Genomic DNA, 18846 nt, shown 5'->3' on the forward strand with positions numbered 1-18846 from the left:
CTATGCTGATTACTGATTTTTCTTTTTCTAAGTCTGTCGAGATCTGTATCAATGACTTTTAAGTGACGCTCAGTTCCAAGATCACGTTTTACCCTGACTAAGAATCCACTATCCAGTTTAATCTTTTGACTGCAGGACTTTCATCGCAACGGAAAGAGCTTCTCCAATGTGTAAGTCAGAATCAGGCATCAGAGTGGTGGAAATAGACTTAGCCCGCTTTTGTATTCAAGCTGACGGTCTAGATAAGTCTCTAGGTTTCAAATTGATAAATGTTCGGTCCTAAACAAGTCTTTCACTGCTTCCTTTGCCGCAATTAAAGAGTGATCTTTCAAATCACGAGGAAATATATCCAGATCTATTTGAGCACGAAATATTTTCTCACTGCCTAGATAGCGTTGATTCTCTTTTTGGTGCTATGGTTCCAGTATAATATAGCATCATTCAACTAAAAGAAAAGAATTATAAATTAAAGACAATACTTCATTTTTTAATCTTAACTAATATAACAAAAAGTATTACATACGCTTAATGAACAGGCTTCTTCTAGAGATGGACCAGGATTATTCTAAAAATACGTAATTAATAACAATCAAAGATTTAAATCTAATAATCTATTACAGATATTACAGATTTTAATAGATTATTACAGGTAAATCTGTAATAATCTATTACAGATTTACCTGTAACCCGGACCCCCGTTGCTGAATATTGTCAAGTGCTTGAAAGTTTTGAGAAGCATCAAGTCTCTAAATTTCTTGTGAGGCGTCCTAGAAACTTTGAGTGAGATTGCCCTTGAACTAATAATTAAATGCTTTTTAAAAATACACGCCAAATGTTGTTGTTGCTTATCCTCATAGATCTGACATCAGTCAAATCAACTCCAAAAAGTTCTTGAAAGCCAGAAAGTCGGTGACAAAAGGGGATCGGAAATCAAGTCCGCACTAGACAGTCCGACACAATGAAGTATATGTTTCGGTCGATTAAAAATAGATAAATAAAATAAACTCACATGATACTGATATATGGTATTCGTTGCACTACAAAAGCCATCTACACTGATATTGTCTATTTTTACCTCTCCTCTTCCTGTAAGTGCATGTTGAATATCGATGTTTTGCTGATGAGCGACGAAATCCAACCATCTAATGGCATCTGCACTGTAATTGGTCCCGTTGTTGTAATCATTTACAAGATAGAACTATTGCCATGGTTCCTGTATGTGAGAGCTTCTGTACACTGCCATGCAAGATGAAGCAATAGTCACATAACTGAAAAGTAATATAAAAAATGTTACTTAAAATTAAATTTTAGTTCAATAAAAAATCAGTTTCAAATTAAACTTACCAGAAAGGATCTATGCCAGTTATGTTTATCATTTCTGAGCGAAAAATGTTGCAGCATCTTCTAAGAATATCTACATCTGATCTAATGGTAAGATTAAAAATTATTTATCATAATTACCTGCAGTATTCGATCATTTCCTTTCGAAAGTTTAATTCCTCCTTTTTCCGTTCATTGTACCACTTTAAAAAATCATCTCGACCCTTGATAGACATGGAATCAAGTGAAAAAAAGGAAGGTTCTGGTAAAGTCATAGGACTTAATTCTCTGCTTTAAAAAATAACACCTTAGTTTAACCTTGTGACAAAATTTTAACCTAGTGCCTGGCGCAGTATAGCCATCTCTGGCTCTTGCGCCAATAAAATCCAACCAACCAACCAACCAACCTACATGATTTTGATTTCCTGTGGTATTAAAAAGATGTGGGAAATACCCCTTCTTTAATTCTACCAAACCAAAGTAAGACGGTTGTCATGTGCACTATTGCTTTTGAAATATATCCACCAATGTAACGCAACAAAATAATATTTATTCAAATTTAAAACGATAAACAGAACAATTATGAGCATATTATAAGGGCCCTCAGCGGCCAAAATACAGAATTATAGAAATATTCTGTTATCGAGGAAAGACCAGCCTACGCGCCGGCTCCTCTTCATCTACTCAATTCTTAATTCTTTAATTGGGTTAGTGATTAACTCGCCCTCTAGCTGTGAGCCAATCACTACAACGGTAGTTTAGCCAGAGCCATGGGTAAAAAATTGAAAGAATCAATTATGTTGATTCCAAGTGTTAAATGCTTAATGCACATTACTTTTGACCCATTGGGTGTAACTTCGGGAGTAAGTCCTTGATCTAAAAGTCACGACATGATGAATTGACCATCAAATCTATAATAAAAATACATGTATAATTTTAAATAAACAAGTTTAAAAGCACTTTAAAAATTAACATAAGCAAATATATCATACCCTTTCATGTTGTGGGCAATTGCTGTGAATTTTTTATGGAGTGGTGAAAACAACAAAGAACAAAACTCTTGTGATGCTGTATACCCTTCAAAAATCTTCTCATCTCCATTAAAGTATTGGGCGATTGCACAGTTTACTTTATGCTCACCTGTACTCTGATCCGTTTCGAAGTCGAAGTATATCAATTTTTCTGAATGAGGTTTCGCGTCTACTTTCTTCAGAAAACAGAGATGATCACTTGAAACAAATTCGCCACAAGAGACGCACTTTGTGGTCTCACAACGATGAGATTCCCGAGGACAATCTTTCCGTAAAATCACCTTACAACATTGAGGGCATTAGTAAAGCTAAAAAAAATAGTGTTTAACTTTTTAAAATATATAAAGAACATTTAAAATTCAATGAAAAATTATATGCTAAAAATGATATTTATCTTCGTGTAGCTGCTTGGCTCTGTTTAAAAATGCAGGACGTCTCTTGTCTCTCAATGCATTTATAGCCCTCGTGTCACCTTCCAACTGAGATATAGCCCGCACAATAGCTTTAGCACAGCAAAGTCCATCCTCGCCTTTATCTTCTGTAATCCCCCCAGGGGCACACTCTTGTGTGACGGGTACGGCGCGCCCGGGGCCCCGAGCTGGACCTTAGCATACTTCAATTTCTCCCTTGCGACGGTCCTGTTTTGAGTTTCTGACCTTCACATTTAAGTACATTGACCTAGTGAGCGAAAATTATTTTATTTACTTTCAAATTCTGGATATCATTTGCAGAATATTGGTTTCTAGACTATCGATGTATTTTTTTTTTCTCGTTACGTTGACATATTTATATAAATTATCTTGTTATTCTTATTTATTATATGATATATTATCTTGTTGCAATTCCTTATTAGTTATCGATTCTCATTCTTATCGTGGTTGCCAGATTAACTGGTAAGGACTTTTCGTCTTGGTTCGGTGTTATATTGAACCCTGATGAGAAGAAACCACCCGCGTGTTCGCCGTGCGTGGAGACCCGTGTCCCTGGAAAAGGAGATCCTGGTAGTTGAGGGGTATCTTGGTACCCCAACACACTGCTTTGGCCCCTGCTTCAGATAAACGGGAGGTGCATAGTGGCCCGTATGCATCAATCGGCCAGTCACTAATGTCATCTGTTGGCTAGGGTCAAGCCCGGGGTCACTTTCTGGGCACCTCGTTAAGGGTGGAGGCTGCTTCAGGGGTGACTTTCGGGCGTATAACTATTGGTCAGCATCGATGTTGAGTAACAGATTTATATCTATTCCTCGCATCCCCTGAGTTGGACTCCGTGGTGGGTGGTGCCGCCGATAGTGGAAGTTTTATTTCTTTTCCTATGGCTGAAAATGAACAGGTGTTCAGTTCCGCTCACCAGAACAAAAGCGGAACAGCCTCATTACCTAGTTTTAATCTATCAAATTGCTCAAATTACGACCCCTCCAAGTCAAAGTTCCTTGTTCTAAGTTCTGCAGAGAAGAAACTCTCCTCTATGTCACCTTTTCTAGTCCAAAAATCTCTTGAGACACACATTGGAAATCCAAAACATGTCAAACCAATGCCATCTGGAGACTTATTAGTTGAAACAAATTCTACCAAACAAACAACTTCACTTCTCAAATTGAATCAAATTGGAAACGTTAAAATTACAGTAACCCCTCACAACACTCTAAATATTTCGAAAGGCGTAATTTCAGAAAAAGCATTACAATCCATACCAATCTCAGAAATTTTAGAAGGTCTCTCTGATCAAGGCGTTATAGATGCACGCCACATAACAATCAAGAAAGGTTCAGATATATTTACAACTCAACATATAATTTTAACTTTTAATAGTGCTGATCTACCTATTGATATTAAAGCTGGTTACCGAAACTGCAAAATCCGTCCATATATTCCAAATCCTTTACGCTGTTTTAAATGTCAGAAGTTTGGTCATTCTACCAACAATTGCAGAGGGAAAGAAACCTGCTCCCGCTGTGGCCAACCTGGACATTCATTCAGATCCTGTTCATCTCCTGAAAAATGTGCCAACTGTAATGAAGATCATTCTGCTAATTCCAGACGATGCTTAAAATGGAAGCAAGAAAAGCAAATTTTAAGCATAAAAGTAACGCAAAACCTTTCCTACTTCGAAGCTAAAACTAAATTTCTAAGCTCGCAACCTCGACCAAATGTTTCGTATGCCGCAGCAGTTATGAATCCGATCTCAAATACCAAACATACTAAATCTGTAGGCTGTCAATGTGACTTTACAGAATCTGAAACACAAAATAATAAGCCTAAAACAGTATTGCCCAGACAAGCAGCCAACCAAACAATATCCTCCCAGTCTCAACAATCTGCATCTCTTTCACCTATACAAAACACTTCTGAAAGCCAAAGATACGTGAAATTAACGCCTCAATTAATAAACAAATTACAACAAAAACTGACTCAAGCCAGCAAGCTTAAATATATACCAAAAAGTAGACAAAACAAGTTCCATAAAGACAAGTTAAAAAACCCAAAAAACAAAGAACTTTCGCAATCTGATGCAATGAGCACCGACGAAGAAAACCGTGACGAACTACCTTACCAGCAAATGCAAACTGACGAGGGGTTGGAGGCTCCACCAAACCTTTGTCCGAAATCTAAACTAAAAATTAAAAGATAATAAATGGCCAAAATAATATCCTGGAATTGCAGAAGCTATAACACTACAAAACCAGACATAATTGATATTATAAATAAATTTTCCCCTTGTTGCATTTGTCTTCAAGAAACCGCTCTCAAACCAACTCAAACAATTAAACTACGTGGTTACAATATAAACAGAAAAGATAACATCAATAACAATAAAGCTTGTGGCGGAGTTATGATTATGACGTCCGCAAGATATCCGTCTAATATGTTATCGCTAAATACTAACTTGCAAGTAGTTGCTGTCCAACTATCCCTTCAAATTCTCTTAACAATTTGCTGCATTTACCTTCCTCCCGGAGATAATATATCCCAAATTGATTTAGATACCTTGATCGGTCAACTCCCGCAGCCATTTATAATATTAGGAGATTTCAATGGCCATAGCCCTACTTGGGGAAGTCCTGACTCAAATAATAGGGGTCTCCAAATAGAAAAATTAATTGATGACCATCTTCTGTGTCTTCTTAATACAGGGGAAAGCACCTACTTTCATGCTCCATCGCGATCATTTCATGCTATAGATTTAGCCATATGCAGTCCATCTATTTATCCAGATTGGTTATTTTATGTTCATGACGACCTCTTCAATAGCGATCATTTTCCATTAGTACTTACTTACACAGGCAGTAACAGCTACATTTTATCCAAAACACCGCGAATAAAATTAAACACTACGAACTGGGTTAAATTCACTACCTGGATACATATTGATGAAAGCATAGTAAACCAAGCTGATATAAATCTTGCAGTTGATCATTTCACAGATATGATACTAGAAGCAACCAAACATAGTTCAAAATTGTCATCCACAAAATTACCAAAACATCCTAAACCATGGTGGAACGATGACTGTCAAAAAACCAAAAAAGAGCAAAAACATTACTGGCAGATTTTTCGTAAACATCCAACCACTGATAACCTGATTGCTTTCAAAAAAGCCCGATCAGTGGCCCGAAAAACTCGACGAAACGCTCAAAGAAATTCCTGGAAAAATTATATCTCTTCCATAAAGTATAACACACCATCAAATTTAATCTGGAATAAAATAAGGACGATTTCTGGTAAATATACAGCACATAATATCCCTATTCTTAAGTGTAATAATTCACCAATCTCAGATATACACGATGTTACGAACGCCCTTGCCGGTGCTTTTGCTCAAGTTTCCAGCTCTTCTAACTACCCAGAACCATTTGCTTCAATTAAAAGAAATAAAGAAAAAATTAAACTAAAGCCTAAGAATACAAATAGCAAATATAATGAACCCTTTACATTCAACGAAATTCAAATAGCTCTAAAAAATATTCATCCAACAACACCTGGTCCTGATGATATTCACTACACTATGATTCAAAACCTTCCGGATAAAATTTTAAGTCTTCTCCTAAAACTTTATAATCGCATTTGGATCGAAAGAGTTTTTCCAAAAAACTGGTCAACTGCTTATGTCATCCCCATTTTAAAGCCAGGAAAAAACCCCGAAGAAACTACTAGCTATAGACCTATTGCATTGACCAGCTGTCTTTGCAAGCTTCTTGAAAAAATGGTGAATCGACGCCTTATGTTTCTACTTGAAACCCAACATCAACTTTCTGAATACCAAAGTGGTTTCCGTAAAGGTCGAAGCACTCTTGACAATTTACTAAGACTTGAAACAGACATCCGTCATGCCTTTTTAAAAAATCAACATTTAGTTTCAATTTTTTTCGATATGGAGAAGGCATATGACAGAACATGGCGGTATGGTATACTTAGGGATCTTATTAATTGCGGAATCGGTGGCAACATGTTCTATTTTATCAAAAGTTTTTTATCAAACAGAACATTTAGGGTTAAAATTAATTCCGTTTTATCTGATATTTTTATCCAGGAAGAGGGTGTTCCTCAAGGTAGCGTTTTAAGCGTGACACTTTTCATTTTAAAAATAAACGACATTTTACTTCAACTTCCTCCATCAGTTTATGGTGAATTGTTTGTTGATGACTTTCGGATATCATGCCGATCTACTAATATGTCACTTATTGAACGACAAATGCAATTAGCTGTCAATAAAATTTTAGTATGGACGACAGAAAATGGTTTTACATTATCTACTCAAAAAACTCACTGTATGCATTTTTGCCGCAAACGTGGTCTACATCCTCATCCGGAAATCATTCTAAATAGTTGCGTTATACCCGTTGTTGCTGAAACGAAATTCCTGGGAATGATATTTGATTCAAAACTCACATTTAAACCTCACATAAATTACATTAGGAAAAAAACATCTAATTCATTAAATATTTTAAAAGTTCTTACTAATTGTTCGTGGGGGGCTGACATGGACGCAATGATTAAAATATATCGTGCTGTTATACGTTCAAAACTAGACTATGGCATTCCCGTATATTCATCAGCTCGTTCATCTGTTTTAAAATATCTAGACACAATTCATCATCAAGGTCTTAGAATATCGTTGGGGGCGTTTCGAACTTCGCCAATTGAGAGTCTGTATGCGTTATGTTCCGAGCCATCTCTTTATTTTCGTCGCTCTAAACTGTCCCTAGATTATTATTTCAAAATTAAATCAAATCCACGTCATCCGTTGTATTCAGGTGTCATCAATCCGCAATTTACCACTCATTTCTCTTCACGTCCATCTTACATCCCTTCATTTGGGTTAAGAATCATAAAAATTTTTAATGATTTTAATATTTTCAATTTCGCAGCTTTTACTAATATAGAGACGATCCCACCTTGGGTTAATCTCTCGATGTGTGTCTTAGATATTTTTGGAAATTTCAAGAAATCTGACACCAACTCTAGTGTTTTTAGCCAAAAATTTTATGAACATCGTAATAATTATAATAATTTTAAACCAATTTTTACTGATGGTTCAAAACATGATAACCATGTTGGTTGTGGTGTGGTTATTGAAAATTTTACTATATCTGAACAATTGCACCAAGACACATCAATTTTCACTGCAGAATGCTACGCTATTTTACTAGCTCTAAATTTTATCTCTGACCAAACTTACCGCAAGTGGATAATTTATACTGACTCTCGCAGTTTTATATCAAGTGTTCCTCACACCGGGCGAAACCCCATGATATGTAAAATCCAAAGTTGTTTTACAGAATTGTGTGGTGAAGGTTTCCATATCTACTTTTGTTGGATACCATCACATGTCGGCATAAGGGGGAATGACCTTGCTGACATTACGGCTAAAACCACTCAAAACGTAAGCAATAACCTTATAACATCTCTTGATTTCAAACGCATTTGTAAATCCACAATACAACAGGCTTGGAAAGAACATTGGTATAAACAATCTAATAATAAACTGCACGAAATTTATCCTAATCTTGACAACTTTAAAACAATACATATTGATCGCAAAACCCAGGTTATTATCAATAGACTGCGCATTGGTCATTCTCGTTTTACTCACATGCATTTACTAAAATCTGAACCTGCACCTAGTTGTTCTCTATGTCATGTCGACATTACTATTAAACATATTTTAACAGACTGCGAACGTTTCAAACATTTGAGGAACAAACTTTTTGGTAGCTTTTATCCTAATCTTCAATCTTTACTTGGTGACCCTATACATCACAACCTTTTAAAGTTCATCAAAACTATTGGACTATATTCTCTGCTTTAAAATAATACATTCTCAGCTTTAAATAATAAATCAGTAGTTTGACCTAGAGTCCGACTATTAACCTAGTGCCTGGCGCAGCATAGCCATTTCTGGCTCTTGTGCCAATAAAATCCAACTAACTAACTAACTAATTATCTTCTGTAATAATAGACTTTTTTTTCTGAGCCTGTCTGTTTCAATGTTGATCACCTTCATTTTGCGCCCAGCACCTACATCACGTCTTACTGTGATCACATCAACTGTGAAACCATCACTCAGTTTGATTCTGTCTTTGGATTGCAAAACCTTTAACACAATAGCCAGAAGCTTCTCGAGAGTAAATTCACTAACTGTCTTCAGACATGTGGATATCGGTTTATCCAAACCATGTGCTTGTATACAAAATCTCACCAGATCCGATGGCCTCAATCCACTAAAAGTTCTCTCCATTAAAAGAGCAAAAAGTTCCCGCACGGTCTCTTTAGTAGCAATAAGTGGTCTTTCTCTCAAATCATACGATGACCTATTGACATCTACGCTAGCTCTGTAAGTCTTTTCGTCTGAATTAAACTTCTTATAAAAGGGCTCGAATATTACAGCATCTCTCAGTTGAAAAAGAAAATCTCAAATTAGATTTATATATTTTAAATACTATTAAGAAGACACATCTAAAAAATATTTAACATACACTTGTAAGGGGGAAGATTTCTAAACACCTGTGTTGCTTCTGCAAAACCTTGCGAGAGATCCCCAATTAAATGCTCTTCGTCTTCCAGAAATTCTTGCGTTAATTCTCCCAAAAGCTAAAATTAGAGTTATTGATTTGAAAAATAATATTATAGTATTAACAATTAATATTGTTTAACAAACAAAAATTATACAATAACGAATATAAATTACAAATAACAAAAAATTATACAATTATTACCTCATCATCTGATTCATTAAATTCAAAACCTGGTTCACAAATGTTCGTTCCATCATCATGCTTTTTTTTCATCATTTTTGTGAAAGATTCTGAATCTTTCCACCTTTTTTCTATATTTCCTCCCCGGAACGAATGTAACCACTGGTACTCACGCTGTTGTTTTGTAGCAGCGGCGTAATTGCCCCAAAATCGAATTCACGTTTTCCTTCTAATTCTTCAATAATCGAAACAATCTCTTCTTGAGAAAAATTCGGTGCTCGTCGTTTTGGGTATTTTCAATGCTTCAAAATAACCTTGACAGCAGAAACACGTTTTGAGAAGTTCAAGTTTATTTGGGATGTGTCAAGAAATATATAATCTTATACTACACTGGTTATCATAAATTAAGGAAAATTCACAAAAATCGCGATAACTCAAGAAATTACACATGGAATTTTATGAAACTTACCCACAATATACAACACAAAAACAACAACATAAAAAGAAACAACATAATAAACAACATAAAAAAAAGTATTAAACAACATAAAAAGAAATTATCAGACATTAATAGTAGTATAGAAATTAGCACATGTATAAAATAAACAAATTGGAAGTATCGGTTTGCAATAGAAAAAGTACCTTTAATATGGAATATGATTGCCTCTAGAAGCAATACAGCACAAACAGCGATGTGTGATGCTTTCAATTATGCGGTCTATCAGTTCAATAGGAAGTGAGAGCCATTGCTCTTGTAAAGCAGTTGCAAGGGTCTGAGGGGGCGGATTGATGGCAGATACACGCCTCCCTAGAGCATCCCAAACGTGCTCGATAGGATTCAAGTCCGGGGATCGAGCTGGCCACTCCATGCGAGTAATTGTTTCCTGTTGAAGATAATCATCAACAATGCGAGCTCTGTGTGGTCTTGCATTATCGTCCTGTAACAGGAAGCAATCACCAATTGCCCCGGCATATGGGCGCACATAAGCATCAAGGATGTTGTCTCGATAAACCTGAGCATTCACGGTTCCCCTTGGAAAAGACATGGAGGTATGTGCGCCCTCCTAAGGATATGCCTCCCCAAGCACAGACACTGCCTCTTCCGTATGCATCTCTTTCACGGATGTTTGATGGATGATAACGGGTCCCAGGTTCTCTCCATATCAAATAACGTCTACTGTCACTTTCTAGACTAAACCTGGACTCATCCGTAAAGAGAACAGGCCTCCATTGATCTGACGTCCAGTGGACATGTTGTCGGGCCCACTGCAAACGGTCTCTCCTATGGCGTGATGTGAGCGGCACGCAAATGGCTGGTCGTCTCGCATACAGACCACCTTCGTGGAGCCTTCTGCGCACAGTTGACGTTGACACCAACCTTCCGTTGGCTGCAGCAAGAGAGGATCTAAGATGTGTCGGAGTAGCGGTTCTATTCCTGCGTGCACTTAATGTCAAATATCGGTCATCGGCACTGGTCGTAACAGTTGGCCGTCCTTGACTGAACCTCCTAGATGCCGAATCTGTGGTTTGAAATTGCCTCCAAAGTCTATGAACCACAGATGGACTCACATTTAGCCATCTGGCCACTTCTGATTGACTCTGCCCTGCCTCTAGTCTCCCGATGGCTCTCCATCGTAGTTCTTCAGGCAAATGATGCCTAGAGGTCATTATTACGAATTGGCTATCTCAGATTTTCAATGTCGCAATCACAGTAAAATTTGTGTGCTTTCTCTCAAACTTGGACTTTTATGCTCCAGGCAGATGACGTAAGCCGAGTGCAGCGCCACTAATTTGCATATTGCAATTTTACTCAGCTACTCTTAGTGGACAACATATGCAAATTTTGCACGGTTTGGCTTACTTTTGAAAGAGTTATCGCTATTTTTGTGATTTTTCCTTAATTTATGATAACCAGTGTATATAAGAGGTTTGCTTGTAGCTTTCTAAGTATTAAATTGTTATTTTTTTTAAGCAATCTCATTGGATAAATAGATCCTACGTCATCATAAGCTCGAGGGAGAAACGAGTAACAAAATCCCCGTCTCAAGTTAAGCTACTTTTAAGATTTGGCGTAAGTGTTTCACTTGAATAGCCATATGAGACGAGTGGCGTAAGTTCCCGAACTTAAGACCGTCGAGTGGCGTGTCTTAAGACTGTTTCAGTTGAATCCCAGCCTAAGTGGACAAGATAAGTGATAAAGTGTCTGGAGCAGGCAGGTTCTGATGCTAGGTGGTTGTATTTGCCAGTACCTCTTCAAGCGTGGTTTTGATGATTGTTTTGATTTTATTCCTGCAGGCCAACTCTGCGTAACACTGAAGTTTGTTTTTACCTTCTAATTGATCTCCATGGAGTGTCTGGAAGTGCGCGCAGTCAAATACGAGGTGGTCTATTGTCTGTACAATTTGGCAATAATTACAGTTAGTAGTTTTGCTAAATAATCTGTTTTGGTGTACCCCAAACACCCCGTGGCCAGTTAAAAATTGAATTCGATAAAAGTCAACCTGCAGACGTTTTATTGAAGGGTCCGTGAAAAATTTAAACGTCTGCCGGCCTCTGTCAGAACTCTGCCACTCTAATTTCCACTGTTTCATATTATGAGCTTTTTAAAAGGTTTTGATCTGGGCGGCTGTACTCGGAACCTCAATATTGACCGGACCGATGCTGATAGCCTGTTTGGCTGCCTAATCCACTCCTCATTGCCTGTAATCCCACAATGCGCTTTTACCCAATGGCATTTAATGTTTTGTCTCCACAGTTATTTCGTGTCTTCGATGATGGCAAGTTTAGAAGTTGAGTCGCCTAGGACCTGCAATGAGGAGAGCGAGTCAGTGTATATTGCAGCATGTGGATAGTCCTTCTCTGCAAGCCATAAGAGAGCATGGTTAATGGCCGTCAGCTCGGCCATAAAAACGCTACAATTGATATAGAAGCAGACAAGAAATTTGTACCACGTCCTGAAATTAAATGTTTAGGGACGCCATGGCGAGTAATAAATTGCTCTAAAATCTTAGTAACCGTTTCACTTTTAATATCAGGGGTTGGGTATGCTTCCGGCCAACGGGTAAAATAATCAGACACAACAAGCAAAAATTTATCTCCAGAATAAGTAAGAGGAAGTGGACCAACAGCGTCAATAGCAACATACCCAATTGGTTTAGTAGTAATAGGCATACGTTGCAAAGGTGCTAACTTTTTCTTTAAATGAGCCTTGCGCTCGTTACAAGAGGTACAGGATTTTACATAATTACTAGTTTGAACATACATTTTAGGCCAAAAATATCTACTTTGAATACGTTTTAACGTTTTACAAAAACATTGATGAGTCACGGTTCGTGAATCGTGACAAAGTGCCAAAATTTCAGGTATAACAGAATTTAGAATAACTAAGCGATCAATACAATTTGATGGACTATTTTTAGTTGTGCAATAAAGAACCTCATCCTTTATAAAAAAAATTCAACTTGTGTTTAGACATATTAGCATTAGCTTCAATTTCAGAAAAAATCTTTTGGCTAAAAGGGTCATTTCTTTGATCAGTTTTAATCTTAGACAATAAGGTAGGTTGAATGGAAGTTATATTTACTTTATTTATTTGCTCCACACTTCTAGATAAGTAATCAGCAGTAATATTTAATTACCCGGACTTATGCATTATTTGATGATCATATTGCTGTAAGGTCATAACTCAACGAGTGATATGGGATGTGGGATCTCTAAGTTTAAGGGTATGTGAAAGACTGGCTTGATCACAAAAAATTTTAAGTCTTTAAGAGATATTGCTTGAAATATGAAACACCATAAACTACACCTAGTAATTCCTTTTCTACCGTTGAGTAATTTATCTCGGCACCCCATTAGCTTTCACTGGCGAAAGCGACAGGGTGTAGAAATTCGTCTTTATCATACTGACAGCACCTAAAGCGTACTTCGAAGTATCAGTGCTCAGCACAAACTCTTTCTCAAAATCAGGTAGAAAAAGGCAGGGATAAGTTTTAAGGCTATTTTTTAGTTCGTGAAAGGAAACTAACGCACTCTCATCAAACTTAAAAGGAGTATTATCTTTTGTTATCTGTTTAGGTGGATGTGCTTTCTCAGCAAAATTTTATGAAAATCGTATAAAAGCCAATAACCAGATCTTCAGAAAAGATCGTTCTATCCTGGAAGTTGAACCTCGCAATCAATTTCTCTGCCTTCCTAGCATTACCGCAGAGTTTGACATCTGATGTACACAATGGTCTTTCCGAACACTGCGTTATTCATGAGCTTGTAGAAGTTCTCAAACTCATTGCTAGCAGCTGTTCGGAGTTGAGTGTTTAAATCAATGTATGATTTTAACCATGGAGCCTGAGTAAATTGGAGGATCCTGTGAACTCTGGTGAGTTTGGGGCCGTGTTGCAAACGGAGCTGTCGGTTTCTATAATACAACACATACCTCTCCTTGTTGAATTAGGTAGTCAGGAGCCTCCTTTCATTACAGCCAGGTGGTATGGCTGACTCAGGCGCAAGTGGAAGATCAGCGTGAGCATCGTGGATGGAGGTCGGATATTCTAAGTCGACGTCCAGGATGTATCCGACTGAGCTATCTAGTGGTGTCTCCAACACATCCGTAGTTTTATTTTTAAACTCTGTTCCATCATCAGATTAAAGTAATTCAGGTTTTAGTTCCTTAAAAACAGATTCTAAGGCTACTTTTAAATTTTTTCCCGTTTTATCTTTTAGCGGTATGGCCCAGGCATAGTTTGCGAAAACGCCAATACACGTTAATAAGTAATTGTACCCTGTATTGAATTTAGAAAGAGATTGCATGTCGCGTTGCATTTTTTTTTTAAAAAATTTGCGAGAAATTTTAAAAGGTAATTCTTTTTTAAACATTAAACACACGTATAACTTTCTCTCTCACATTAGTTTCTCGTTGCCCTGGATTTAAGGAAACTCCTGTGTCAAAAGGCACATCGGCTCCGCAGATACTTATTTTTTCAAAGATTACATTCTCTTTGATGCACATATTGTGCAACACAGCACAGGCATTTATGATTTGTGCTGCAGTTTCAGGCGAGTGATTCAGTACTCTGTGCTTTAAAAGGCACCGAAATCTACTTTTCAGTGTTCCATTGCACCGTTCAACGGTATCCCTGCCGGAAACGTGCCTCCTGTTGTACTCTTCCTCAGAGGAAGATAAATTGTCCCCACTGATGGGAGTTAGCAGCCATGGCTCAAGAGGATATCCAGAATCTCCTATTCGAATAAACAATAGTCAGCAATTAGGCTATGAATATTATAATACTATAGTTACATTCAGATATGAGATTAGTAAAAGCCATTTCTTTTATATTAATACAAAAAGCTGGTACTTTTTGTCTCAAATACATCCCTTAGATGAAACTTTCACAAAAATTATGTTATTGAATTAATTTACAAAACTAAACATAATTTTAAATCCACTCTTTTCAATGTGTTTACATTCTGTATTAAACTCTATTCACTAATATTTTTTAAATAAAAGTTGCTAAATATAGTTTATTTATCTGCCGCAGCAAGATCCCCAGACTGAAAAACATTATTTACATTACAATTTTTAAAAAGCTCTTTATCGGAAGTAGATCCCGGATACATCTCAATAGTGTAAGTAATAACACCATTTGGAGCTACTCCAATTAGAGCCTTCATTGTATGCCGATGTTTATAAGAGCTGTAAAACAGCCGCTGATGAGACATTTTTTTTGGGTCTTTGAACACAAAAATCAGTGCAGTCAATAACCATCCGGCAAATCCTAAAATTCATAAAGCATGAGGGCAAACGCAACTCATTTTTAACTGGTGTTGGTACAATTGCCATTAGACAATTGTACAACACCTCATGCAGACAGTAAAGCCAAGTTAAAAAAACATTAGTTATAGTACCTTCACTTACTTGGAATCGAACACCAAGATCAGTGTGAGTGTGATTCAACTTTAATTTCATCAAAGTCACCAACAACTGATCTTTTCGATCCAAGCAAGTTGCATTTCATTCTTCATAATACGTGTCTAACACCTTATCACAATAATAAAATATAATATTGAAAATTTCCTTATTAGGTAAACCTGTATATTGCATGATATGATCATTATTACTTTCTATACTATAAAACCCGAATGGCTTCTTCTTTAAAAATTCCTGCTCTGCCAAAGCGTTTTTCAAACTTAAATTCTCCTCCTTCTGTTTGAGGCTCTCCTCCTTCTGTTTGAGGTTCTCCTCCTTCAAATTGGCGATTTGAGTAAGTGTCTGAATATCAGCAGCAGCAAGAGACTGGGGAACAGTGGAGGTTAGTGAACAGTCAGAAACTGAAGGATTTGCTGATATGTTTCTAAAATAAAAACACATAAATGTATTGTAATCATATTTCATTTAAAAAAAAGCATGTCATAAATTGAGTAATATATAATAATAAAATAAATATATACTGCAAAGCATAATTTTAATTCAGGTAAAGATCAAATCAATTGTCAAGAAAGTTGAAGGTTATATGAACAAAGTAAAAGAAAAAAATGTTTTGGAATAACAAACTGGCCTAATGTTATTCCCTTATATTTAATGTAAGCCAATTTCTTATTCAAAACCACTTTGAACATAGGTGTAAATTAAGTTCTCCATCGAGTAGCGGAGTAGTTACTACAATTTCAAAGCAGTTTGTAGTCACTACATTAACAAAAAGTAGTCAAAAACTACTTTAGTAATAGCGTAATAAATAGTAAAATAATGTAGTTTTTACACATACTTTGAACAGATATACCTTGAACGAAAGTCATAATAAGAAAATTGCTAATTTTTTTTTTTCATCATTGTAAGAAATTATACAAAACATTTATGTAGATAATACTTTTAAATGCGGAAGACATATCAGATATACTGAGGAGGAGAAACATAATATAAACTGCTGTTTGTAGAAAATGCAACACCATGAAAGAATCATCAGAATCAAATGAAATTTAATGCAGAAACGACTTGTACTGATACAAATAAATGATGAAATTTTCAAAACAAATTAAGCGTCCGAAATCAGTATTTGGTGCAGCCACCACGCGCTGCAATAAGTGCTGCTATACGACGTGGCATGGAGTCAAACAGATGTTGAATATCTGCTTGAGGAAGAGAATTCCATATCGCTTGTATGCGCAACCAAAGTTCGTCTTTGGAAACTGCAGGACGCGGATCACGAGTGAGACGCCGACCAACCATATCCCACACGTGCTCAATAGGCGACATATCCGGCGAATAAGCAGGCCAAGGAAGAAGTTGCATGCGTTGTGCTGAACAGAAGTCTCTAACAGTCCGCGCAACATGTGGGCGTGCATTATCCTGCTGAAAGATAGCTCCAGGGATGCCTTGAAGGAAAGGAACGACTTCGGGCTGTAGCACTTCACGGACGTATCTGTTGCTATTGAGATTACCCTCAATTCGTATCAAATTGGATCGTCCATGATACGAAATCGCACCCCAGACCATAACTCCGGGTGTTCGACCACTATGTCGTTCAATAATACACTCAGGAAGGCAGCGTTGACCGGCATAACGTCTAACACGAACACGGCCATCATGGGTCCACAAATTGAAGCGTGATTCATCTGAAAAGACAACTTGGTGCCAATCAGCTCGCCAGTCTCTGTGCTCAAGAGCCCACTGCCGACGCAGCCGTCGATGATCCGCCGTGAGGGGAATCCTGTATAATGGCACCCTTGCACGCAATCCACGGCGCAGCAGACGACGACGAATTGACGAAGCCGACAATTGTACACCTGTAGCAGTAGACCAATGTGCTGCCAGCTGCCTGGAGGAAGCTGTGCGATCATTCACCGCCATGCGGAGCAGGTGTCGATCATCGCGCTCTGACGTCACCTTCTGTCGTCCAGTGCCTGTTTTTCGAGTTGTTCGGTGCTCGTCGGTCCACTGCTTCCAAACTCGCATCACTGTGGAACTGTTCCGCTGCATACGAGCTGCTATTGCGCGATAGGAAAATCCTCCTTCTCGAAGGCCGATTATCCTCCCTCGTTCAAACTCCGTAAGTTGCTTGAATTTCTTATTCTTCCGTCGTGGAGGCATACTCAGGTCTCACTAAACGTTTGCCACTAACAAATAATCATAGACTATTTTCAACGTCCCGCTACAGCACTTTATTTATACGCTTTCAGCATCAATTCAGAGGGCGCTGCGCGCGCCACGCACGCGCGATGGCTGTGAAACTTTATTAATTTGCATAATATCCTATAATTGACATTTGCTGCGAATTTCATTTGATTCTGATGATTCCTTCATGGTGTTGCATTTTCTACAAACAGCAGTTTACATACCATTTCGACAAAACTGTTGGAATCCAATATCGAAATACCTTTTTTTTTCAAGCTTTTTCAGGAGATTGAAAATTGAAAATTTTATCCTTATTGTGCTCAAAAAGCGTTGGCCCATTTTCTTTTAATCCATCTTTGAAAAGGCACTGGCATATCACATGATTTTTCGAAATTTGAATATCATCTCTCCTATAAAGCGAATTAAAATTCTTTACTATTATGCAATTAAAGAGACAAAAAAATTTTGAAGTTATATTAAGTTGTAATTAATTTACCTTATATTCCTAATCCATATTTTTTGCACCTTTGGATTAGCAGGTATTCGAAAAAAGCGACAGGTGTCTCTCTAGTTATAATGTTTACAACCAGGGGCAATACACATAACCATTTTCAATCCTTAAAATAAATCATCAATAAATTAGAAACATATGTTACATTCAACAAAATTTTAAAATCCATAATCATGAGTAATGTTCAACAAATTTACACAAATACATAATATCATCTAAATTAAATTTATTAGTCTACATACTTGAGACAAGTAAAGAAGCGAGCCTACTAACTCTCTATATTCTCCTATGAAAGGAGAACTATCAATAAAATATGCCGAAGTCGATTTCGGCTGTATGGGTAATGCAGAATGTTTGCTATCTGACATTTCATATTTATTAAGTAATCTTAAAATATTAGTTTCTAGATCCATGCTTAAATAATCAGTACTTAAATTAATATTTATTCCTAGAAATTAGCCAGTCGAACTTCGACAATTTAGTAAGCGTTTACTGGCGGTAGTACTTCTTTTAAAATGGGACACAATCTTTTTACATTTATCCTGCTATTCTTTTATAATCTCTAACGAGTCCTGAACAATCTGGTTTAGGGTGTGGGCATAGCACCTAATTCTTTCTTGAGACATTTTTTGACCGCTAGTTTCATACTTAATGCATTATCTGAAGCAATGCACTTTATTTTACTCTA

The 18846-nt window shown here is 37.0% G+C and overlaps 1 long non-coding RNA gene across 1 annotated transcript; it reads right to left on the reverse strand.

Annotated features, from left to right (window-relative positions):
* Window positions 1-9304: 9304 nt before the first annotated feature.
* Window positions 9305-9639, reverse strand: LOC147802969 (uncharacterized). The gene is made up of 2 exons (XR_015429938.1): window positions 9565-9639; window positions 9305-9439 (listed from the first exon to the last, which is right to left on the reverse strand). It is a non-coding gene; the product is annotated as an uncharacterized LOC147802969 (long non-coding RNA).
* Window positions 9640-18846: the final 9207 nt, after the last annotated feature.

The sequence above is a fragment of the Parasteatoda tepidariorum genome, chromosome 10 (assembly GCF_982258835.1).
Source record: "Parasteatoda tepidariorum strain Cologne lab strain chromosome 10, Ptep-v5.0, whole genome shotgun sequence".
Lineage (NCBI taxonomy): Eukaryota > Metazoa > Arthropoda > Arachnida > Araneae > Theridiidae > Parasteatoda > Parasteatoda tepidariorum.